The 26,101-nt window shown below is 41.9% G+C and overlaps 1 protein-coding gene across 3 annotated transcripts in view; it reads left to right on the top strand.

The window, feature by feature from the left end:
- The first annotated feature begins 819 nt into the window (after nt 1-819).
- The window catches only part of LOC149318000 (neuroligin-1), a 901,919-nt gene continuing 876,637 nt past the window's right edge, over nt 820-26,101 (top strand). For 2 of the 3 annotated variants that reach the window (XM_089508827.1, XM_089508824.1), the window contains exon 1: nt 820-1,538. The gene's annotated coding sequence lies outside the window, so the exon portion shown is untranslated. Of the gene's footprint in view, nt 1,539-5,758; nt 5,917-26,101 lie in introns of those variants that run through there. The other variant, XM_089508825.1, reaches the window with a different exon arrangement.

Genomic DNA, 26,101 nt, shown 5'->3' with positions numbered 1-26,101 from the left:
CAGTTTCTGAGGCTGCATCTGCACTGTCAAAATAATCCAGTTTGATACCACTTAAACAGCCATGATGTATGTGTGTGTGTGGGTGGGGAGAGAGAGAGAGAGAGAGAGAAAGAGGGAGAGAGGGAGATAAGTGGGGAAGGTGAAGGGCTATTTCTGAAGCTGCATCCTCACTGTCAAAATAATCTGGTCTGACGCCGATTTAACTGCCATGGTGTATGCATGTGTGTGTGCGTGCGTGCATACACACATACATATATACACATAGACACACACACACACACACATATATATATTGGGGAAGGGAGGCAAAGGGCTGTTTCTGAGCCTGCCGAAATAATTCGATGTGGCACCACTTTAAAAACGATAGTGTGTGTATGGTTTTATATATATATATATATATATATATATAGAGAGAGAGAGAGAGAGAGAGAGAGAGAGAGAAGGAGGTGAAGGGCTGTTTCTCAGGCTCCCTCTGCACCGCCGAAATATCCCGGTTTGACACCGCTCCATTGCTCTGGATTAGACTGCAGTTCCCAGAATTCCATAGCCCGGAGCCCTGGCGGTTAAAGCGGTGCGCAACCGGAGTCCGGGGGCAGTGCGGATGCAGCGGGTCCTTCCTTCCTTCTTCCTTCCTGGCAGCGCGTCCTCGTTGGCCTCGGGACAGCGCTGGGCCAGGCAGGCGGGGGCGCGCTTGCTCGTGTCCGCGCATCCCAGCTCGCGCCTACAGGTAGCAGCAGCAGCAGCGGAGGAGGAGGAGGAGGAGGAGGAGGAAGGCCAGCAAAGCCAGTCGGCTGCAGAGGCGCCTCGGCTGGGCTCCGCGAGGCAGGCGGCGGAGGATGCTCCCTTGGCTCCCTGACTCTTTGGCTCTCCTTTGCCACCCAGCCATCGGAGGGAGGGCTTGGCTGCTGCTGCTGCTGCTGCTGCCTCTGGAGCATCTCTGCCCTTAATTTCCAGACTCTCTCCCAGCATCATATTAGGATGTCTTTCTTTCTTTCTTCTTTTGCAGATCACCTTGGGAAATCCGTGCCATCTGGCACCTGGCATCCTTCTGCGACCACTTTTTAAATATTTTTTTTATTTAATATACTGTATATCTAAAAAACTGGGTTTGCCAAGTTGGGAGCCAGACCTTGCTCCAGCCCACTCCTGCCCCCTTCCCATCCTTTCTTCAGATTTACAAGGGGACCCCCCCCTTCCCTCTCCCCATTCCCTAGACTGGGCTTGCCTTTCCTCTGCCCCTTCACATTTTGAAAAAACACATCTTTCCATCTCTCTCCTCCTTTTTCCCTCTTTGGAGAGACTTGGCACTCTCAAGGGAGCTCTCCATGGATCCTAAGGCACCGGCTTCCCGGACCCTGCCCTCCCCTCTTTGGACCACAAAGGGCCACTGAAGACCTCGCCTGCCCTGCCTTCTTCCTTCCAACAGCGACAGAGGTTGCATTCGTTTGCCTTCCTTTCCAGACGTCAACTTGGGCTCCTAACCTCCACGTCTTTATGATTATTGCAGAGCAGGGACCATGGAGGAGTAGTTGGAGAAGGTAAGGCATCTCTTTCTAGCTGATTATATATATATATATATATATATATATATATATATATATATATGAGGGGGAGACTTGTTTATTCCCATGCCAATATATTAGATCCCCGGGCTTTCCAATAACTTGATCTCCATCCGCATCTCTGTTCTCACAACCCCCAGAAGGAGTTCATTGAATCCGCACAGGTCTCTCTCTCTCTCTCTCTCTCTCTCTCATATCTTATGACACCTGAATTCTCTTAGCTGGCTTTTCTGGTGTTAGAAATATGATTCTCTCCTATCCTTCCCTAGCCTTCATATTGCTGGAGTTTCATGCCTGCTCCATGCACTTGTACTGAAGAGTGGCGGTGTGTTGTTGTTGTTCTTAAAAAACCTTAAAATCTTCAGATGAAAGAAACACCCCCTTCTCCTTTCTCTGTTGGGGAGGGGGGTTAAATCCTCACTCAACCACTTTATCACACTGGGGTTGATTTTGGTATTAATGAGAGATTAAAGCGCACTTGAAAGCATCCCACAAATGAAGCGGGAATGGCGAGGAATCGCATGAATGGTCCTCGCACGCAACAATTGTGGAAAGAAAGTGACGTCAGAAATGCATTGGCGCTGCGATCCCGAAAGTAAATAGGGGTGGGTTGATGCTTCTTTGTTGCCACATGAATGGCTGGTTTTGTGTGACATTGTGTGGAACCGTTAAGCGTAATGACGCAATTTTTCCAGGATGTTCACAGGATGAACTCCAGCTCTCCTTTGTGTGATAAAACTCCAGAAGAGACTCATAAACAGCATGGGCCAGTCTAGGGCTGCATCCACTGTGCAGGATTAACCCAGCTTGACGCCACTTTAACTGCCCTGGCTCAAGGCTATGGAATTCTGGGAAACAAACTACCATTCCCAGAATTCCATAGCCTTGAGCTGGGGCAGTTAAAGTGGTTATTCCTGCAGCATGGATGGGTCCTATGTATGGCTTACCTCTTCTTTACCTCCCTTCCACAACCTGGAGAACTTGACAAATGGGACTAAAAGTGGTGTGTACGCACATTCACACCACCCTGAGCTATATGCATGTCTTATGGGAAGAAGTCATCTCAGTAAGAACCCCCTGAGAAGAGAATGAATGGCAGGAGTAGTGGAGAAGGAGAAGGCTTAATTCCTTCAGGAAAGGGAATGCATGGCTTGAGTAAGGCTCTGGTTGTACGTTGGGGGCTTTTGTGCATCTTTTGCATCGAGTCCCACCTTTTTTTTTCCTGCTTAGCAAGCCCCAAGCAAAGACTCATTGCAATGGATGAGATCTTGAGTTTTCCCAGTACCATCCCCCTGAAACTTGGAGGGGGGGGGGGAGACATTCAAATCTTTAAATCCATGATGGTTTCTTGACATGTTTCTTCTCTCGGTCTTCAGCCTCTGCCTGCGGTTTTGCTGTTCTGCTTTACCTACTTCTTTGCGACCAATTCCTTCATAACTGTGTGTGTCTTGGGGAGGGATAGGGAAAAGGGAGCAGATGTATGCTGACAGCATGAATGTTTATTTGTGGTGGCATGGAGAAACCCCACTTACAATGAAAGAACAGCTGTTTCTCTCTTTCTATTTCTCCCTCTGCCTTGCAAGAGTGGGTTAGGACCCCAATAATACTGGAAGTGTAAACCCTATGTTCATAGTGCTGGTTGCTAGTTACTACCACAGCTGAAAGACCCCTGGGGGAAAACAAGCTGAGAAGAAGGAAGGAAGGAAGGAAGGAAGGAAGGAAGGAAGGAGAAATAAAGAGGAATTGGACAAATCAACCGAGGGTAGGGGGGTGGAAGAGAGAAAGAGAGATATAGAATAGTTACAGATGAGGTCCTGCTGTTGGACTACAAATAAATTGTCAAGCTTCTCATCTATACAAAGATCTTCTTCATCAGGCACGTGGATTTGTATGCATATCTTGTGTTTACCTAGCTGTATCAAGTGGCTGTCATTCACTTGGTGGCAGCTGGATATAACCCAACCAGGATCTCTCGTGCACACACACACATGTGTTAAACACACTGGCTGCAGAAATACACTGACAGGTTGTGCCACCACTGGGAAAAGCATGTGTTCGCTCTTGCTTGATTTCTGTCTCTAGATCTGGCACCAGCCTGGCCTCCTCTTCATCATGATACCATGTTTCTGTTTTTGGAATTGTAGCATCCCTCCTCACAGCATTTCCCTCCCAGGTTAGTTTCTAGGATTGTCGTTTACATCAGCTCTCCATTATTTGAAAGCTGTAAATATCCCATAGAGGTCTTTTCTCGTGTTATAAGGAGGGGCTAGAAGTGGGGGCAACAAATAGGATACCACCTGGTCAAAATTTCTTAGCATTGCAAAGAATTATTTGAATTAGAATTAATTTTCCTGGGGCTAGAGTTACATATTTGCTGTGATGTAATTAAGAGCTCAGACAAGAAGAAGGTGAACCAAAAGAAGGGGAAGATAGCTTAGACTTGGCCTTCATGCAATATAGATTCTTTTCCTGTTCGTCACTGTGCTCTTTGGACCATGTTTTATATCCCAGGTTCTTACTTGGGAAAGAGCAAGGCTTTCAGCAAGCAGCTAATTGCAGAAATATTCTGCATTTTATGGCATTTAATGGTCCCTTTTCCCCTCTCCTTTGGTCTTAAAATAAAAATATCTCTTTGCTAATAAAGCAGACAGTATCTATCTCAAATGACTTGTGCTCCTCTATGGATAAATGTTAATGTTTTTAATGCATCTCATCTCTTTCCCCCAAAATTAATTGCTGTGAACAACTACTAAAAGGTTGTTGGTAATAAAGGTGTTGTCAAGAAATGGTGGATAGCATTTGACCATAGATCTTATGCTGTGACACACACACACCATTTCAACACTAGTTTTATGTGGGATGGCTATAGGGGATGGCTATAACTGAGGACACATTAGAAAAGAAGTATATGAGGATTAGGAATAATGGCAATGGCTTGTGCAGCCAAAGAGGCACCTTAAATGTTCATTGTCCTTACATCAGACAAAGAGTGAAGTCACCTGAAAGAGTTGCTTTAGTGACTTAACATGAAAATCAACTCGGAATCACCAGTTTTGACCATCTGATTCCATGTTTTGATTAAAAGTGGGGGGTGGGGGAATGCAATGTTGTCGAAAGCCTACTGGTTCTGGTGTTAGCCTTTGCAATCCTCTTAAATAAAGGCAGGAGCTATGTGGCATTGAATTTTTCCGTAGAATATATTTAATGCTCCTGCAGTGCTGGAGGAAGAGGTGATGGTGGCTTGTGTGTATGCATGTATATATAGAAATGTATATTGTTCTATCGCTACACTCCATCCCCGCTGTCTTTAGTTTCCTACTTTATTAATGGGATTTAATGACTCTTTCCCCTCTCTTCTTCCTGCTAATAAAAACTTTATTTAGAATAAATAATATTTACTTCCCAACAATTTTAGCCAAAAAAAGAAAGCTGCTGCTCAATTCTTTGCCATGGCTTTCCCAAGAAAAAAGCCCAGTAAAAGATTTTATGTTCACCTAAGTTTTTCTCCCCCTCTTCCTTTCCAATGTCTCTTTAAAAGGCTCTGCTACTAAAGCTAAAGACAACAGTTGTATATCTGATTGCCTCCAATCATTTGTTTTAAATATATCTCACCATGTTTCAGCTGGAGTTCCATTTAGCGGTATTGACAAATCATTCATTGTAGGAAAACATCATTAGAAATGTAGGCTCTATTCATCACGTGAGCTCTCTAGGCCACCCGTGTATTGAATATAATTAATCAATGAAACTAATTTCTTAACTAGAGAATCACCTTGTAGCTTTTCTGTTTAATATTTATGTAGCTTCAGGTAATAGATCAGAGGACTGCTTGTGGGCTTGGGCATCTGGAGAGTGTAAGAGCTGGTATTTTAGCTGATAGGAGTTACTTTGCATGGGTTGTAGCCAGGACCAGCCCAAGATATTTTGCTGCCTGAGCTCTCTCTCCTCCAACACTTTGTGATTGGTTTCCAGTATCTCTCATGTGAGAGAACTAGCTCAGTCTGCCTAATGGTAGAGCCAGGGCAGGTAGCAGCAGTCTTCCAAAAGCTTCCTGGAGACTGAGGCCCAGTCCCCTGGAAGTCCCCAAATCACATCTTACGCTGTGAAGTTACAGCAGGGCTTTAAGTGGACTGCAATTTCTCCACTTTAGTTCCTTATCTGTTGTGTATGGTTTTTGTTCCATTCCACAACCAGAACTTGAACGTTGAGAAGGTTCTCATCGTGAAAGAATGTGCGAGCAGCACAGGACAGGCAAGCACTCCCTCTTCCCATGCATGCTGCAGCATTGCTCTCAACCACCATCGATTGATCAGAGCTTCAAAAAGTTACTTTTCTACACTATCTCTCCTAGGAGGTATTTACACTTGCTTTTTTGTACCAAGATGTCAATCTCTGTGGTGATGCAATACCAAATGGATGTTCTCACTACATTTGCCACGATTGAATCTTTCCAAGGCATTTTAACCTGGTCCAGCATTCACACTGGCACTACTTTGTATCAGCATGGTGGCACCTTGTGGCTGAGAACAATCCCAGTGACCCAAACTGATTTGCACTACCAAAGACCCAGATCACTCTGGCCCTAAAAAAGACACAGTTAGGTCCCCAGTGCAAAATGCACTGGGTTAAGTGGGTTTTTCACCATCCCCACCTGCAAACCACAGCGGGTGCATTCACGGCCAGGGTGAACGTCGCAGAAATAACCCGGTTTCTATAGTGTGAATGGGCCCCTAGACTCTCCCAAATCCCAGGCTCTGTGCATGATAGAAGAGCCTATACACTGACCATATTTGGGGGTGTTTTCAAAGGGTTCCTCACATGCTCTGATGTCCATGAGCAGAGGACTCATCACATGGAATGGGATTCTGGTGAAATCAAGGCTAGAGCTTTTCTGCACATTATTCAAATATACAGATGGGAGGAAGCATCCCTAGCACCTCCCCAGTTCCTTCAGTGTTTGGATTCCTTATTAAGTAGTGTATTTGAAGCCAGTTTCATGAGTGACTTTGATGAATGCATGATTTAATCCTTTCATATTATTTGATACATCTGCATGTTAGCTTCTGTAAATTTGAATTTATTCATACTGTGTATGTTGAGTCTCCATACTGTCTGTCTCATTGGATCACCAAATAGCTACATGGGCCCTGACAAGCACCCCACCTCCAAATCTAATTGGTTTCCTGAGGTGCCCTGAAATGCAGCTCTGCCTCTGTTTTGATTTAAGTGAAAGGATCAAAATGTGGAAGTAACTCATAAAAAGAACTGGCTGTAATATCATGTGAGCTTGGTCTGATGGTTGTACATATTATTATATTTTGTTAGGAATCTGCACACACCACTTTGTGAGGTGGGGTTGGTCCCAGAGCAGGTGTGGGAATGGAAAAAAAATGGAAAGCTTCTTTGTTTAATCAAATTTATTCAACTTGTTTTTTAAAAATGTCTTTAATTTACTTCTTTACTTCCTGGTGCAATTTATATACTCCAAAAATGGCCCTGAAGGTGGTCTTCTCCTCCTCCTCCAAGTACAGGTGTGTACTACAACTGGTCGTTGCACCTTGCATCAGTGCTGGGAATGGGTCAACAGTCTCCATCTCTTCTTAGGGATGGGGGGGGGACTGAAACGTTGGTGCAAAAAGTTATGTCTCATCACTGCTTCTTCCTTGGCATCTGTCACCTGAAGCAAATCTGCCTACTGGTAGAATCAGCCATGATGTGTGTGATGTGTCCCCAAAGACAGTCTGAAAAAAATCTGTTAATAATCTCCCACTACCACCACCACCACCACCACCACCAAAGATATCATTCAGTTTTGAACTCTTCCACCATACCGTTTAAGAATGTAACAAGATGCACTGGGTCATTTGTCGTGTGTCTTCAAGTTGACTCTGACTTATTGCAGGTTTTCTTGGCAAACGTTCTTCAGAGGAGGCTTGCATTGCCTCCCTTGAAGGCCAGAAAGTGTGGCTTGCCTATGTCATGCAGTGGGCTTCCATGGTTGAATTGGGGGTTTGAATCCTACTCTCCCAGACTAGTCCACCTGAATTCCTTCATTTCTCCTATAGAAATGGATTACTGCCCCATGCTAGTTCTCCATTGAATCAGACCACAAGCTTATCTAGTCTAGCACCTTGTTTGAATAGTGACCTATGGGAGGCTCATGAACAGATCACCAGTGGAATAACACTTCTCACTCTCTCGCTCTTTCACAAACAAGGGAAAGTAAGTAGAGGAAGAGATGGAAAGAAAAACTGTCAGTGGGCTCAAATGGCCACTTCACTTGACTACATTTTCAGGTGGCAAATTTGGCATGTTGACAGTTTCTCCAGGAGAAATGAGGGAATTTTACATAACTTGTAGAACATGAAGGTTATCAAGAGATTATATGGGAAGTGTCTTCTTTTTTTATACCTTTCTTTTCCTTAAATTCCCCTGGCATGGTGTTACATCTTGGGTTAGTGGTAGTCCAGCACCAGCTTTCTTTGGATCTTGGTGGCTAAGCAGGGTCCGCCATGGTTAATACTTGGAGGGGAGATGCCAGTGAATATCAATGAGTACCAGGTGGTGTAGGCAATATTTCAGAGGAAGGAATGTGCAAAACCACCTGTGAGTATTTCTTACTTAAGATTACCCTATGAAGTTCACGGGGGTCACCATAAGTTCACAGGCAACTTGAAGGCACACAGATTCACACACACATACATACACTGTGTCCTATAAGCATGGACAACTTAAAGAAAAGGAAAAAATGGGTGAGAGGGAGGGAAAGATCTCTCTTTAGCTACAGGTCCTGATTAAGCCCCCCCCCCCCCCTTCTCAAAAAGTTACTTTGGATTCTCCCTCTGAAACTGGACACTATTTTCAGGGCTTTTCCTCTCCTGCTCCCAGAGGAAACTGAAAAATTCAGATCACAACTAATTTTCATTTTCATTTATTTATTGAATTTATACCTTGCCTTTATCATGGGATGGGATTCAAGGTGGGTCAGGAAAACTGAATCTGACAGTGTTGGAAGAATAACAATAGCAGCAGTAAGACAACAGAAGGGTGGTGCTAGCAGAACTAGAATGTTTTATTTGTAGTTTTTGCTGTGATTACACCTGACTCAACTGTCTTGCAGACAATTGATCTTGCAGGTAAACTACCAAAAAATATTTTAGGTTCCTGTGCCCATGAATGCAGCAGTAATAAGAGATTATTTAATGACAGTGAATTGCAGGCAAACGCTAGAGTTCATGAGGTCAACTCAGTACTGTAATTCATTATTGCATTGGGAACATTGCTGATCTAGGTGCATGGTAGATTAAATCTGTTAAGGGTAACTTCTGGAAGAGGTAAAATGCAGGTTCCCCTGTGTTTGCTCTTGACATTAAGCTAGCAGAACAAAGTTTCTTCAAAATGAGAAGGAAAACTTTGTCTCATGCACAACTCATGATTCACAGAATCAAATGTTACCCACAAGCTATAGTAGAGCAGTTAGGCAATGTTAGATCCTGGAATTAATGGTATTAAAGGAATGAGAGTAGAGCGTGGACTAACTGTGCCAAACAAATTGCAGCATCAGCTTTCGTAGACTTGAGAGCTCGGCAGACCGCCATTAAGAGGCGGTGCCATGGCACCCCTGGAAGCCCTGGGTTGGGGACGCAGCCACACGCCACACACCCCAACCTGACACAAAAAGAATCAGCAAAAAGTGATTTTTTGTGCCATGGAAATGAGGCCTTTTCTGGTGCTGCCATGACTTTTCCGCGGCTCTTTGGCACAGCATGTCTACACGCTGCTCCAATGACATGGTGTGATGTCACCTGCCATGTAGTTGATTGGGCGGCATGACACCAGCATGATTCCAGTGTGGGGGTGGGCAGCAAGTAGTCATCACACACCCATTCTGCCCTTATGCCAGTGTTTTTTGCTAGTCTGTTGAGGGCCTGAATCTACTTCCTTAGATGTATAGATGTAGACTAAGTCTATGGAAGCTCATGCTACAGCTTCTTTCAAAGGTGCTGCAAGAATTTCAAAGGTGCTGCAAGATCCCAGCTGTAACATAGTCGGTTCCAGATCTGGTCCATATCAGATTCTCTTACTTCTGCTCACAGAAATTTCAATATATTTCAGTGTGCATTTTTTGGCATGAGCTTTTCCAATGATTAAAACAGAGTCAGAGACTGCTGGGCCAGATTGCCTGTCTGAATCAAGGTAGGTGGGCAGATGATGTTACAGGGCCAGGGACTTCAACACATGATCCAGTTGCCACCTGCCGTTATTTAGTTTTGCCCACCTGTCCCAGACATAATTCCCACCTTTCCATGTACAGAGATGCCTTTGTCTGCATGGAAAATATGCTTGTCATTGCTGAATTCAGCAATGGGAGATAAAAAGGGCATTACTCCCCCATCCTGCTGGCAGTTCCTGTGAAGAACATGAGTTTGGTGGAAGGGAAACTCTGCTTTCTCTGGTCTAAGGTGGGGGTTTCTACCAAACTGGGGCTGTAGTTAGAGCCTCAGGGAAGAGTGAAGATTCAGAAAGGGATGGGGCATCCTTCACTTAGACCCCTCACCAACCAATTCTGATCCTTTCACAGTGCCAGGCCTACTCATCAGGGGGTCTCGTCTCTGCAGTAAAGCATACTTGCCCCCATTTTTGTTTAAAAATATACATTTCTCTATGCAAATTTTAATTTCTGTATAGCTTGAATATCATAATAAGAATTACATACATGGATCTTTTCCCTCCTCCTCTTCCTCCTCCCCTTCTCCTTCTCCCTTCCCCCAAAATAATTCTGTTCAGGCTTGTGTGAATATGTGTATTGGATAAGCTCATGTCAAAATGCAAACCAAACTCATATCTTCTTACCCATATCTATAAATCACAAGTGAATTATCTTCCCTTATAATATCGTTTTCAAGAGTGCACATTCAGGTCACCTGTGAGAATGATGTACACAAAGAGTATTGACCTCTCTCAGGGCTCGTTTACAGAAAAACACAGGTGCCCTGAGAGTAGGAACTGAAAGCCATTGGATTAGTCTTTCCACAGCTAAAAAGGGAGGCAGTGGTCTGTTATGGCACGTTGCACTGTACAGAATCTCCTCATGAGCTTCTAATTTGGACTGATTTTCAATGTTGATGCTTAAACAAATGCTGAGTATTTTCCCATATAGAAATAAGATGCCATCCCCCCCCCCCCACACACACACCTTATTGGTTACCAATCTTCAATGAATCATTTCAGAGAAACTTGAGAAAATGGGGAAATGAGAAAATGAGTTTTAATAATGTGCAGTATTTGTTGTAGTTTTTAGTGGGTATGCTTTTAAACTGCTTTTAATTTTATTAATAATTATGTCCATAATTATAACTTTTGCACACTTCACTGATGAGAATTTTAGTCTATATATATATTTACTTTCAGAGGCCACCTGGAATCTGAGGGTTGGGAAGTAGGTGGAATATAAACAAAATAGAAATGTAGGAAAAGAGAATCCCACCTAAGTATTAGGGAGAACCTCTTGACAGTAAGGTCTGGTTGACAGTGGAATAGACTACCTCAGAGTCAGGTGGAGTTTGGATGCTTTTAAACAGAGATTGGACAACCAATTCTCAGGAATGTTTTGTGTTCCTAGGTTGGACTAGATTCCCTTGTGATGGACCTTCTGACCCCTACGATTCTATGAAAATAGTTATTATGAAATAATAATAACAATAGTAACAGAATAGTATTTCGCCAGAACATTCTTATTTACATTTTTTAAAAAAATGTATACTATGGGAGGTGATTTTCCCCTCTTGATTTACAATGCCTTGGTCAAAATCTGTTTAATCTGTGTTCTAGCATTACATGTAAAAGGTGGATGGAACCAAAAGTGGGCAGCATGACAGCCAAGACTTTTCTCTTTAGTCATTAAATAGTGAGGGCAGGTGCATTTTCATCCAGGCTTCCTCCTCCCCCAAATTATGCAAGGCTCTTTTCATCAGCTTTATATTTGGAGAACAGTGCTGGAGGAAGGAAGAATGTCAACAGCGTTTTTGGACTATACTTCCTTGAATTCTGTTTTTCCCATAGCATGTGTTTTCTAAAATCATGTATCTACTCAGGCCTCATCTACATAGGTGTTTTACTCTGAGTTACCCCCCCCCCCTCCGGGTTCACTGTGTCCTGCTTACACAATGCCGGGCCAGACCCCAAATTGGGTCTTGACTGTCTTTGTGACACTTGCATCCAATTTGGGGCTTCCTCCCCCCTAACTTGCATTATAAAATCTCATCTTTTGCTGTGGGTTTTTTTTTTTTTTTTGGGGGGGGGAGTGGGGGACATTGCCAATGGGTGGCTGCCTATTCACTGGTAGTTCCCATTCATTGCCTGATCCTGCTGCTGTAAGTTCAAGACACTCTGGGATCAGAGTGAGGCACCCAGCATCATTAGTATGTCTGGTCACTGACCTCAGCAGTGGCACTGAGTGACAAACAGGGAATGTGTGGGAAGGCAGCTGCCTATCACTGATGGGGGTAGAGAGGAAGGCAAGGGATAAATTCAGTGGGAATTTGGGGCCATAATACTCTTGGGAAAAAGGGTAGACGAGCCCTAAAATGTAGACCTCTCTTCCACCATAAAAAATGGAGGCATTTCTTCATGAAAATAACTCACTTGGAATTTACTTTAATAAACAAATTAACCAGTTTAAACCAATCTGATTAATTGACTAGGATTTGCCTAAATATGTGACAGCCTTCTCTTTGATTTATAGTTTATACTACAGTTTAGTTCAAGTGTTTTCATCTTTACATTACTTGAAGAAAATGAGCTCCAAACCGAAAGAATAGAAAATTGTAATGGCTGATACATTTCTAACAGACTGAAGAAATGTAGAGGTGGGACCAAGAGGTCAAATGTTGCCTTGCCATGAAGGCAATTTGTTAAAGCATCCTTTTAAGTGCTAGTGGATCTGAAATTGATTGCACCACCCAATCAATAAAGAAACTCAGGGGATCAGTGCATCTATTCTAGTGTAAGGATGCACTATTGGCCTGACCTGAGGTTCAATTATTCTAGTGACTAAACTGATTCACTTGCAAAACTTGAGAACAGATTTTGGGCTTTGTGCTGTATTTAATTAATTTGGTTTGGTATCCCCTGCCCATGGATGCTCAGTTCTGGAAGTTCAAGGGGGAAAAGGAGATGCTAATGGGAAAAGATGCACGGTGAAGTGCATAATCATCATACAATGAAGCTTCTGAGCCTATAGCAGAAATGGGATTGTGCAACCCATGGACTACATATGATCCTAGGAGGCATGTGATGTAGCCCCAGTGTTCTTTGAGCCAGTCTTCTGGTGCCTTCTAAAAAAGCCCACCCAGAAATGGAGATCTGTATCTCAGGAAGTATCCTGGAGGTATAATTCACCATTGAAATGCCCTTTGGAGTCACAGTTCTCCATTCCTTCTTTCTATTGCACATTGTTTAGGCCTAGTTAGTATTATTGCAAAACTAGAAGTTACTTTCCAGTCTTTATTGAAAAATGGGAGGGTGCAGCCACTGAAGTTAGTCTAAAGTCTAACAACTTTTTGCAGATAAGACTATTAGCAAAATGGGTAGCATCTAATAATAAGAGGCATGTTCTATTGCTAGGAGCATTGTTAAGAATACTGTGTCCAGTTCTGAGCACTACAATTCAAGGATGATGTTGACAATCAGGAATGTATCCACAGGTGGATAAACAAAATAGTAACGGTTTATAAACCAAGCCCTATGAAGAATAGATTTGAGGGTTGGATATGTTTAGCTTGGAGAAGAGAAGATTGAAAGGTGATTTGGGTAGACATATTTAAATGTTGGGAGGGATGTCATGTAGAAGGTGAAGCAAGCTGGTTTCATTCTGCTACAGAGACTTGGGCATAACAGAATGGCTCTAAACTCTGGCTTCCTGATGGCTTGGCAGCATGGCATTTAGACGCCACATGCACCCAAGACACCTGGAGGCTGCCCGGCTGCCCAGATGTGGGCCAGATTCTGGGTGCTCCGGCAGCATGGTGTTTACATGCTGCACATTGCAGGACCACTGTAAAGCCACAGTGGGGTGGGAAAAGCCTACTTTTTGCCAGTGCAAAAAGGAACAGCATTTTGCCACTTCTTTTTGGGCCAGCAAAAGGGGAATTGGGGCCATGGCATGTGATTGCTTCAGCCCCAACTTGGCTTTCTCAGGGGCAGTTTCAAGCCATCCCTTTGGGGTTGTCTGTTTTGCCTCTAAAACGCAAAACAGTAATAGTTTCTATACAAGAAAAAAGATTCCACCTAAACAATCTCCTGATGGTAAGAGCTCTTTGACAGTGGAACAGACTACCTCACAGGGTGGTGGACTGTGATCCTTGAGGTTTTTTAATAGAGGCTGGGTGGCCATGTCTCAGGAGTGCTTTTAATGTAAATTTGTGCATGGCATGGGAAGCGATTGGACTAGGTAGCTCTTGTGGATCCTTCCAGTTGTAAGATATTCTGACAAGAAGACAGCTGTTTAAACAAAACAAAGGTCTGTCAAGTACAACATCCCCTTTTCCTGTAGTTGCAAATCAGATGTTTTTAAAAAGCTTGAAAAGAAAACATGAGGACAATAACCATGTCTTCCTGCTATTCCCCAGAAACTGGTATATAGAAGGATGTTTTGTCTCATCTTGAATGTTCACATAGCCATTTTGATTCATGACCATTGGTAGTCTTATCTTCCATGAATTTGTATGTCTTATCCTTAAACTGTGTTAGTGGTCATCACACAATATTTTATGATCACACATCCCACACTGTGTGCTTAGGTTTGTCTGCTCTGAATTTCCCATTGTTCAGCTTCACTGGATTATCCCCCCTACTTCTATACATCCTGTTACCCTTACTTACTGCATTTTTGAAACTAGTTATTGCCCAAAGTTCTAACCTTGAACAGATCAAGCCTGAATTCTCCCTGGAAGCCAAGATGAACTGAGAGATAAGCAGCAGGTTCTGCTTCTTACAACCACCTTCTCTTCAGAAACCTTCTGGGTTTTATTTATATTATATCCTATCTCTTGTCTTGCAACTTCATTGCAGGGTATGGAGATTTTGGGACATTAATAACTCCCACCAGATTTGTAATGCTCCATCTTTCTTCAGTCCAAGCTACATATCTAGAAGCATGCCTCGTTATTGTTTTTAAACTATAGAATACTGTTCTGTAGGACAAGGGGGAAATATCCATAGCTCCTGCTGGCTATCCAGCAGGAAACTGCTTTCACATTCTTTCTGAAGTCTGTTGGAGGTACACAATGTTTAAACATGCGGCATTGACAAAGATACTATGCAACATCATCTAAATTAATGCACAATACTCCCCTCTCTTCTTAAAGTTTCATTCCATTAATTTCTGTTACTCAGTAGACTTAAGCATTTCAGATAAAGAGAACTTAATGCAATTACTCCCTATAAGGGCTCCCTATTAGTTGGTGTTATTTGATGTTGACTGCTTCTTGTCTTATATTTCCCTTTGTGTTCAGCATTTTCTTTGGCAGAATTAACTTATCTCGCTGTTTTCAATAAAGTCTCACCTCCAGCTGAGAAACGTTTAACTTAAAAAAAAAACTTCAAAAAAGAATTAGGGAGAAAATACCCTCTGTGCCTCTAATTAAGCATATTTATTAGAAAATTAAAGTTAAAAGGGGCTTAACTGCAGATGAAACTCCAGTGAAAGCCATATCTGGCTGGCAATTTTTATTGTTAAATTGGTGGTACAGTGAAAATGAAAAGTCACTCTGTTAGGGGAGAAGAGCTTCAGATCTATTCAGCAGTGCTTATTGTTAGCTATTGCTCATGTTCCAGGGGCACTCAGAGGCCTCTCTAAAATTCATCAACTCGCCAGGCTAAGCTATGTGCAAATAGCTAATGCAAACTTCTCAACTCAAGAGGTGTCCTTCAGGCTATGGGAGGGGTGGACATCTGTAAAGTGCACATTGTGGGAGCAAGTAACAAGTGAGCTATGACGGATTTAGAATCAAAATCTGCCAAATATTAGTTCATGTTAGTTTTGAGGTGCGGGAAAACACTACTTTCAGAAAAATGGTATAATATTAAACTTTTACTATGACATTCCTTTTCCTTTAAACCCTGTTTGCTGCCATTTTTCCCCAGACATTTTCTGTTTCAGCATCAGTTTTGTTCCTTAATTTTTTCTTCTTCTTGGTTTCTTCATATGGGCAATCCCAGCCAATTGTAGACTCACATAGAATGAGATAACATCACAGCATGATTGTAGATTTGGCTGGTGATGTCAGTGAAGGCAAGTGAAGGTAATTGAGCATTGCTCCATCAGTCACATGGAAGGGTGACATGACAATAAGAGGTAGCCAGTGACAATTAGCTATCTGTTAGAGTCACTGACAGGCAGAGCAAATGTAAGAAGTGTTGACTTTACTGTGAATGGGTAAACACTTTCAATTCCTTTCAAACAGCAGACATCTTTTATCTGTTTCTCCATCTGGTTCAGCATCCAGCCAACAGACTTCTAGCTGCTCTAGTGGAATGCTTCTAAGTCAGTGACTTGGAAGAGCTATTTCAACCAAGTTTTGATTCTGGAAAAACAAACTGGCCTTACATGTGTGACTAAAACATGGTTGAGAAAAGAGGGGGGTGTTAACTTGATATACATGGTGATCTATTATGAGTCCATCCCTGTGTTGAGCAATTTCCAAGGTTTGTGTGTATACTTGGTGATCGGACATTGCTACCAAATTGTGATTCTATTTGTGTACTGCCCATCTTGCTGCCCAGCTGTCTCAGTGCCTGCACTGATAAAGAAGGGCTCAGAAATGGTGTTGATCTCCCTCAAAATTTTATTATTAGTCCTGAGTAGAGCCATTGAAACGATTGGATTTAGCTTCCTGTTAACTCACCATTTAATAATTGATTCTGGCCATTGAGTTGGAAGAATGTTAACATTCTTGCTTCATTATGACTAGCGCAGGATTTCATAGGAACCATAGCCCTGCCTCAGATGATATCTCATCCTATACATGTGGCAGGACATAACATTCTACCATTTTTTGCTGACCAGGATGAGGGTGATCCACAGATAGAAGTGTTGGCATGGACAGATCACTACTTATTAAGGTTTAGATCTGCTGGGACACCTAATATGACCTTCTCCCTGAAGCTAATGGATGTGCTGGGGGATTTTCTAGTTGCTAGAACTGGTGATCACATTGACATTCTGGTTGGTCTATGCAATGATAGAATGACCTGGACAATTGACATGATTGCTCCTAAATGTACTTTGCAGAGCATGGCCTCTTTGTATTTCTGAAGACCTCGGGGCAATGAGAAGTAGTGAAGAAATATTTGGGACACATCCAAGTGAACAAAGGTTAGACCTCATCTGAGACCCTATTCCATAGCAGTGTGGGTATCAAAGAAAACATTCTTTGCTGCCTTTATCTCATAAGTACAATCATGCCCAGTACTCATTTTTCACATTGTTGTAGGGTTATTCTTAGATCTCTAAGTGCAGAGGAGAAGCTTTCAGGAACTTGTTGCAATGAATTCACAAAATATTATGCAAAGAAAATTATTCTAATCTGTTTTGACATGGACTGTACACTAAAGATAGATTCTAGGGAGGTAACTGAGGCATGCACTTGTACAGTTTTGTTGGATGAGTTTCAGTTTGCTGAACATGGTGATGTGTTCTACTTTTGCTGATGTGGGATTTAGAGGCACTATTTTATAATGGTTTGGTTCTTTTTGGTTGCATATTCCCACAGGCTGGTGCTGCAGGACTGATAACTGTTATCCTGTGGGAATCCACAGGCTCAGTACTGTCCCCTCATGTAGACTTAACATCTACATGAAGCCACTGGGAAATGTCATTCAGAGTTTTGGGGTTGGGAGAAATCAGTATGCCGGTGATATACAAATATGTCTTTCTTTTGCAATGGATGCCAAGGAGGCTATGATAGTTTTGGATGATGTGATGAGTGGATGTATGTTTATTAACTGAGATGCAGTTGAGGTCTGACAGTAGTTCTGTTGGTCAGTATGAAAGCTAATCCAGAACTGGGATTATAAACTATTTGGGATAAGATTGCACTCCTTCAAAAGATTAACAGTTTGGGGAAGTACTTGAACCTAAATCTCCTAGTAGACCATACGTCTGCTGCTCTTAGGAGGGTTTTTACAGTGGTTCATATCTTAATTATATCCTAAATAGATTAATGCAATGTGTTCTGTCTGGGGCTGCCCCTAAAAGGCGTTTGGAAGCTACAGCTAGTGCAAAACGAGGTGATCAGATTGTTGTGAGGTGTCTGCTTTAGAAACCACATCTCACCTGTCTTGTACCAACTGTACTGGCTTCTATTCTGCTTCTGAAATTAAATTCCATGTGTTGATTTTGATGCGCAAAGCCCTAAACAGTTTGTGGTCAGGATATCTGAAACACTGACTTTCCCCATATGATCCTACAAAGAGTTTGAAATTTACAGCAGAGGCTCTGCTATGTTCCTGTCACCCTAAGATTCAAGATTGACAAGCAGTATTCCAACTGTGGAAGGTTCTCCCAAGGGAAGCCAGACTGACTCCCTGCTTTCTGAGCTTCCAGTGGGCAGCTGAGTCTGTTTCATACAGGCCTTTGGCCCTTAAAACCAGGGTTGGCTTTTCTGATGTTTTTAACTTCAAAAAAATGTTTTAAAATTTGTTTTGTTCTGTTTCTAAATATATTCTTTTCTGTTTCTGTTTATATTTTCTGTTCATTGCCTTAGGAGTTATAGAAGGCTAAGAGATGATAAACAAGTACTTAAATAAATATAAATAGTCCAGATACGTCTAAGTAAAACTTTGTAGCAGTCATGAACAGATAATTTGTGGTTATCCAATATGCCAAGTGGAGTACAGTACCATGTTTAAAACTCAGACAAGCTCTAACCAGTGTTGCTCTTTCATTTGATCACTGCAGGATACAGAAAATTCAGATGGCTTTCTTTCATGTCACTTGTCCAAAATTAGCATGGTTTCACCCTGTTCCTTATAAAGTGGCTAAGCTCTGTCACAACTCCACTTTGACTGCTAAGCTCCTGGGAAAAGTAAAAGTTGAATAGTCATTTGCTTCCCTTTGTTTGAATAGGACTGAGCTGCCCTCTAGGTATGCACTAAGCGTTCTTCTTTGGGCATCGTCATTTGAGTACAGCTTCATGGATATTGATCTTTTTTCGTATTGGACTCCTGAGATGATGCCTGCCTTTGAAAGTGCTCCTTCAAGGCCAAAAGAGAGGAATTGATTGCACTGGACTTCTGACACCTTACCCTTGTCTTTATGTATCCTTTAGCCATTCTCTCAGCCTTCCAGTTTTTTTAGTTCACACTGGTTTTCAACTCGGAATCAATCATAACCTCTGTACATGCAGTTTTTGCAGTGCTGGCTACTGACCCTGCTGGGCCAGTTCAGATCTTTGTCTAGCCAGGAGGAAAGTGAGAAGCTTGGGAACTCAGGCTTTGAGTAAAAGGTGACTGAATTTGGAAAAGATTAATTCAGTGAAACAGAAAATGAGTAAAGCTGAATAGACTGATTTGGATGATTAGACTAAATAATGTATGAAACATGCATGTAATATATGACAACTGGGAATACAGAGCTGTCTGTGTGTGTGTTCACAGAGTATAATCTTGTGAATATTCTGCAAAGTAATAGCTGCCCCCTCAAATTCATGTCTATGTCTATCCATTGATATAATAATAATAATAATAATAATAATAATAATAATAAATTTTTATTTCTATACCGCCCTTCTAAAAATCAGGGTGGTGTACAACAAAGCAATCCATACAATTAAACATAGTAAAATACATAAAATATTACAATAAAAACAAGCAAACTCATGCCAGCTCAACCAGCTGACGAAGGAGGGGTGAGAGAATATACCAGGGGGTAGAGTCAGGGGTAAGCCCGCTTGAAAAGATATGTCTTCAACCCCTTCTTAAATTGGGCCAGGGAGGTGGCCGAGCGGAGCTCAACGGGCAGCGAGTTCCAGAGGTTGGGGGCCGAGGTGGTAAAGGCCCTTCTGGTGGTAGTAACTAGTCTGACCTCTGGAACTCTTAATAATTGCTGCCCAGTTGATCTGAGTGTGCGGGGCGGATTGTACGGAGAGAGGCGGTCCACCAGGTACCCTGGGCCCAAGCCATTTAGGGCTTTATAGGTAATAACCAACACCTTGTATTGCGCCCGGAAGCGAATAGGCAGCCAATGAAGGTCTTTAAGCACAGGTGTTATATGACTGGCCCTGGAAGTACCAGTGACCAGTCGTGCTGCCATATTCTGCACTAATTGCAGCTTCCGGGTATGGTACAAGGGTTGCCCCATGTAGAGCGCGTGACAGAAATCCAATCGAGAGGTTACCAGAGCGTGTACTACAGTTTCAGGTCCCTCCGGTCCAGGTAGGGACGCAGCTGGCATATCAGCCGAAGCTGATAACAGATGCTCTTGACCGTCGCATCCACCTGAGAAGTAAGATGGAGCGACGAGTCAATAAGCACCCCCAGACTGCGTACTGAGTCCTTCACAGGAAGCGTGATCCCGTTCAGGACAGGTGGAACCACCGCCATCCCTGGGCCAGGAGAACCTATCACGAGTACTTCCATTTTCTCTGGATTCAGGCTGAGTCTGTTTTCCCTCATCCAGCCCATTACCGATTCCAGACAGGTCACGAGAGGAGAGATGCCATCCCTGGTCACTGCATCAGTCGGAGACATAGAGAAAATTATTTGGGTGTCATCAGCGTACTGATAACCCCGCGCCCCATGACTCCTGATGATCTCTCCCAGCTGTTTCATGTAAATGTTAAAAAGCATGGGAGACAGAATGGCTCCTTGAGGGACCCCAGATGTAAGGGCCCTCTTATCGGAGCACACGTCCGCCAGGTGCACCATCTGGAACCTCCCGGAAAGGTAGGATCGGAACCACTGGAGCGCAGTGCCCCCGATTCCCACCTCTACCAGGCGCTCCAGAAGGATACCATGGTCTATGGTATTGAAAGCCGCTGAGATGTCCAAGAGCACTAACAGTGACACGCTACCCCTGTCTATGCCCAGACGGAGATCATCGACCAAGGCGACCATGGCAGTCTCAGCCCCGTAACCTGCCTGAAAACCGGTTTAAAATGGGTCTAGATAATCCGTTTCATCCAAGATCGATTGAAGCTGGATTGTTCCAAATGTTTAAACTTTGTAAAGTATTTACCTGCTTTTTAAAGCAAATTTCTTCCTTCTAACTGGTACTCTGCTTGATTTATTTGGGCTGCATTAACCATCTTGAGTGTTTCTTTATAAAGAAATGTAGGACACACAATTTTAAATAAACAAAAATACAAAACAAACAACAAAAAAGAAATGGCTTCCTTTATCATTTTGGAGTAATTTGTTTTGTTCTGTTTTATTCACTAGAACTGATAATCATTTTCTTCTTGAAAGTAAGAGCTGTTTCACAGTTGAATAAACAACCTTGCAGTGTGGTAGGCTCTCCTTTGAACTTCTTTAAATAGAGGTTGGATGGCCATCTCTTGGGAGTGCTTTAATTGCGTATTCCTGTATGGCAGTGGGTTGGACTAGTTGACCCTTGTGGTCCTTTCCAGCCCTATGACCCAAAATTTGTTTATTATAAGACTGAAATATACAGACACAAATAAAAAAGAGGGGGGAAAAAAAAGAGAAAAGAGAAATGTCTTCTCACGTTTGTGACATCTTCAGCCCAAATTGGGCAGTATCCAAAATCTGTGTTTTCATTTTTAAAGCATCCTTATATCTTCAGAATGAATGCTTAAACATTACCTGTGTGTGTGGGTAGGTTTGTGGATAGTAAAGCAGCATCTGAAATATTTCATTTCCCCTTAGGCAAACTATACAGTCAATTTCTGTTCTAATTTGTTTTTTAAATCCCATAGACAAACCAACCAGTGCTGATTAAGTGAGATGGCAGATCTTCAGGCATCACAGAGCATTTCTCTTCAATCTTTGCCCTTGCATGGGAATTTTAATGTGAAACTGAAAGTCTGGCATAGTCATACCTGGGCCATTAGCAAATGATATCCAGCTATGTATTTGCATTTACTTAGATGGTAGATGAGAATGCAGGCTAACTAGTCTGAATAGATACATAGTTTTGAAACATTTTATTGCATCTGTTGGAACTAGAAAGGACTAATTTTCCTATTTTCTTAATGCACACACAAGCCATATATATGAATGATGCTTTTCTTTGCACACATGCAAATACAGATGTACTAGAGAGGAATCAGTTCTGATACCACACATGAGGACAGCAGTGCTTTAGGTGTCAACAGAGTGGTAACCTGTACATGCATTGCATGAGAAAAGCAGTGCTTGGGGGGAAAAACAGTTTGGACTACAACTCCCAGAACCCTCCAGCTGCCAAAATCTGGCTAGTTGGGAAATCCTGGGCGTTGTCATCTCAAAATAATGATATGCAGTGAACATACAGAGTGAAGTCTAGAGGGTTTGCTTTATTAAAAGTTTGAAAACATCCTGGAACTGAATGATAATTTATTACTGTATCATATTTTAAAGTTTCTTCTTCTCCAACCTGTCCTCTTATGCATGACAACAAACATTTTCATGTGAGTTTTTATTTTTTTAAAAAAATCAAATAAAAGCAGTGCTACATATCAATTACTTTTAATCAATGGAATTTTTTGATATGCCATTTTAAAAAATAATGGGTCTGATAAGTACATTCTTTGATTATTTTTTTTTTAAAAAAGTTTAATTCTTGGTCCAGATTCTGCCATATGATGCCTGTGTAATATGAAATTGGAAGAATAAATTCTCTGAGGTTGATAGAGGTTTTGGCACCAGAGGGAGCCACTTGCTCAACTCTTGGTAGAAAAAAAAAATCTTTTGTGATGATAACGGGCAAATAATAAATAACAAATTTTAATCAATGGGATGATCCATAGCAGGGGCTAGACCCAATATTGGATAGCGAGGAGCTGAAGATAATTGTACTTACATTTCATCAGGAAAACTGTGGAGATGATTATTCAACACTTTCAATGGCTGAAGGAAATAAACATTTTTTTCCTTAAAAAAAACACCTTGGGATTTGAATAACTGTGACTGATATACCATTGTCATTCATTTAAAAATAATATGCACAATATAACCTTGTTTTAAGATAGAATTTTAATAAGTACTAATATCTTCTAAAAGGGCTGTCTATTACAAAAAAGGTTAATCTAGTGTGACCTAAATATTCATCACATTGCTTGGAAAAATTTGGAAAGCAGTTCCCAGAATCCCCCATCAGCATGACCACTGAGGATCTTGGGATTTGTAGTCTAAAATGTACATATTCCATGTCCTGCCCCTGCCTGAACTCTTTAAGCTGTACAGACTGTGAAAAGATTTCCACTTTCATGAACTGGACTCTCTGAGTCCTATATCTGTGTGCTATTCTCAGAGTTTGACAAAGTTATTTTGTGGGCTACAGCTTCCAGAATTCTACATTTTTTGGGAGGGGGGAGAATTTGAAATACCTGGATTTGCATATACATAATAAGACATAATGAGGTTGAGAGACTGAAGATATGTGAAATGGCAAGAAATCAAGCATGGTGTTTGGCACGAATCCATGTCTCCTGCCATTTCACAGATCCTTATGTCTCTCTCCAGCTGTGTCTCATTCCAGCCTTGCAAATACAGTACAGGTGTGTAGCTCCAAAAGTTTTGTATTTTGGAGTATTTTGTACTTTGGAATTCAAGATGAGGGATACTTGAGTTATACTTGGAGATTATTGCATTAGCTTCACTGCTGAGATAGACCTGGGATGTAAGTTTATTAAGGCGGATCTTATTGCATTCACTCATTGCTGGGCAGTATGCAGCCCATATGCAACCCAGGCTTCTCTCCCAGTTTTTCTAGAATGGGATTTTCCTGATTTGTGGTCAGTCATAACTATAGTTTGTGGAGCCACCTCACAACTGGATTGAAGTAATTCCCCCATGAGGAAAGTTTGCAATGTTTTGGCTGTTCAGCTTAGAAGTAATATCAAATAATGTGCGGTATGAAGAAAATAGGTAGAAGCAGCAGAGTGAAGTGATCGGAGTGTTGGACTAGGACTCTGGAAGACCAGGATTCAAACCCCCACTTAGCTATGGAAAACCTTTGGATGACTTTGGGCAAGTCATATATGCGCAGCCTTAGAGGAAAGCAATGTCAAATCTCCTCTGAATATATCTTGCCAAGAAAAACTGTGATGTAAGTTGGGGTTAACCTGAAGACATGAAACAAGAACTCATAATATTACGATACAGGATCAGCCACTCAAGCTGAAATGAGGAGAGATTCAGAACAGAAAGGAAGTATTATTTCACATGGTGCATTGTTGAGCTATAGAATTCACGCCAAGATGTTTTTTGCTGCTCCAGAGACTACTAGGCCGTCAAGCAAATGGATTCAAATTGCAGAAAAAGAGATTCCACCTCAACATTAGGAAGAACTTCCTGACAGTAAGAGCTATTCAATAATTGAACATGCTGCCTTGGAGTATAGTGGAATCTTCTTCTTTGGCGGTTTTTAAACAGGGCTGGATGGCCATCTGTTGGGAGTGCTTTCATTATGTGTTCCTGCATGGAAGGGGGTTGGACTGGATGGCCCTTGTGGTCTCTTCCAACTCTGTCATTCTATGCAGTTATGGCTGCAAATGGATGGCTATAAAAGGGAAAGAGATAAATGCATGGAGGATGGGGGCATCAATTGCTACTAGTCAAGAAAGAGATATATCACCTTTGTGTATCAGTGGCAGCATGCCTCTGTGTATTGCTGCTAAGGACTGTGAGATAGAAGGTGAAGTTACACTCATGATCTTCTGGGTTTTCAGATACAACTGATTGGCTGCAGTGTAAAAAGAGTTTGGGATCAGATAAGCCTTTCGTCTGATCCAACTTTTTTTCCCCTAAGTTCTTAGCAAACTATATTTAAGATTAACCACAGTTTGTCAGGATGATGTGATGAGTTGCAGAGGGTCTAAAAGTAAGAGCTCTTTTAGACCATACTGGAGAAAGGGTGGAGAAGGAGAGACTACTGTTATTTGTGGTGTAGTGGTTCTAACATTGGGCTGCAATCTGGAGGCCCAGGTTCAAATCCCACTTGGCCATAGAAACCCATTGGGTGACCCTGGGCAAGTCACACTCTCTCAGCCTCAGATGAAAGCAAAGACAAGCCCCCTTTGAATAAATATTGCCAAGAAAATCCCATGATAAATTCACCTTAGGTGTGCCATAAATCAGAAAATGACTGGAAGGCACACAAGGACATCAATAGGGATTAGGATTCAGACGAGGACATTTTGGGTATGCAAGCTGAATGATACTAGTCTCATTAGAAAACAAATCTGTTTTGTGGGAATAATAATAATAATAATAAATTTTTATTTACTGTATTTTCTGGCGTATAAGACTATTTTTTAACCCAGGAAAATCTTCTCAAAAGTTAGGGGTCGTCTTATACGCCGGGTGTCATCTTATAGGGCAGGTGCTGAAACTTCCGAGCTGGACTGTAGAATCTGTGTTTGTTGAATATGGTGGGGGGGGGGGGGACTCAAAAACGGATACGGCCGCATCTCCACCATATGCGGCGATCATATGAAAGCAGCTACTGCTCTGATAGTCTTGGAGACAGGGAGCACTAGGCAGGCAGGGAGAGCTAACCAATCCAAGCAGGCTTTGTATACAACAAGGTTTCCTGCTAAGGACCTGCATGTCATAAACATTTGAATTTAAATTATCATATTGAAATCAAATCTGATGTTTTTAAAAATTTTATTTGGTGTACATTGGAAGAGGGGTAGTCTTATACGGCAAGTATATCCCAAACTCTATATTTTAACTGGAAAAGTTGGGGGGTCGTCTTATATGTCCAGTCATCTTATACGCCGGAAAATATGGTATATACCGCCCTGTGGCGAACCAATCCGGGTGGTTTACAACATTAAAATAACATACAGCATAAAAACAATATATTTCCCTCCCCCCTTAAAAAGTTATTAAACTACATATCTAATTTAAAACCACAATAACTAGTTAAAATAACAATAAATTAAACAAAATAATACCAACCAACAAACCACTGCAACTTCATTTCTAAAGAAAAGAAAAGGGGGCTTTGGAGACATTACTGTCTCATGATTCATTCTGCCCTTATGAAAGAGAAAATGGCTTCCAGTTTAGGGAAAGCTTTCCCAATCTAAGGTTTCCACATGTTAGACCACAACATGCATTGTCCCTGACTGTTGGTCATATTAAGGGTGATGAGCTGTATAGTCCAGCAACATCTAGGAACTCAAGCTGGGAAAAGCTGTGTTTGGAAGTGTTATCTGTTCACTGAGAATTAAATCCTTTACTTGTAATTATGTTTTAAACAGTTTAAACTGTTTTAACCATGTTTCTAAAATAATATTTGATTTAATTATTTTGTAAATTAATATTTTAGCTTGATCTTTTAAAAATTATTATAAGCCACTTTGAAT

The sequence above is a fragment of the Sceloporus occidentalis genome, unplaced genomic scaffold, assembly GCF_023333645.1.
Source record: "Sceloporus occidentalis isolate IW3139 unplaced genomic scaffold, rSceOcc1.0.p SCAF_2, whole genome shotgun sequence".
In the NCBI taxonomy this organism is placed as follows: Eukaryota; Metazoa; Chordata; class Lepidosauria; order Squamata; family Phrynosomatidae; genus Sceloporus; species Sceloporus occidentalis.
This window is presented reverse-complemented; position numbering and strand designations above follow the sequence as displayed.